At 48.5% G+C, this 495-nt stretch overlaps 1 protein-coding gene across 1 annotated transcript in view; it reads right to left on the bottom strand.

The window, feature by feature from the left end:
* Positions 1 to 495, bottom strand: part of LOC116700103 (WSC domain-containing protein 1) — a 35,728-nt gene that overhangs the window by 6,616 nt on the left and 28,617 nt on the right. The window lies entirely within an intron of this gene.

Below are 495 nucleotides of genomic sequence, written 5' to 3'. Positions count from 1 at the left end.
CAGCTCGCTTGGAACCTCGATTGAGGTAGTACTAAAAAAAGTACCTGGTAGTTGCAAAAAAGGCGAGTAGAGTCGAGGCGAGTTGAGTAGATACCACGCAGTGGAAAACCGGCATTAAGTGTGAAGTCCCGGAGCCCTTATGTTCTTTTTCGCCCAGCATGTTTCCTCAGATCAGGGAGGCTCCAAAATCATGTTTGCAGCTGTCGCCATGGTCCCGCTACATGTTCTGCGATGCCATGTTACATCCTGCTACGCTCTGCGGTGCCCAGCTACGTCCTGCTGTGCCTTGTAATGCCGCACAGTGCCCTGCTATGCCATGAACTACTACAAATAACTACTACAAACTACTTTTTTCCCAAAGGGGAGGTTTTCCTCACCACTGTCGCACTGTTGCTTGCTCTGGGAGGGAACTACTAGAACTGTTGGGTCCTTGTAAATTCTGGAGTTGGGTCTAGAACTACTCAATCTGTAACGTGTCTTGAGATAACTCTTGTT

The sequence above is a fragment of the Etheostoma spectabile genome, chromosome 13 (assembly GCF_008692095.1).
Source record: "Etheostoma spectabile isolate EspeVRDwgs_2016 chromosome 13, UIUC_Espe_1.0, whole genome shotgun sequence".
Classification (NCBI taxonomy): Eukaryota; Metazoa; Chordata; class Actinopteri; order Perciformes; family Percidae; genus Etheostoma; species Etheostoma spectabile.
Note: the sequence above shows the minus strand (reverse complement) of the source record. Positions and strands in the feature narration are given on the sequence as shown.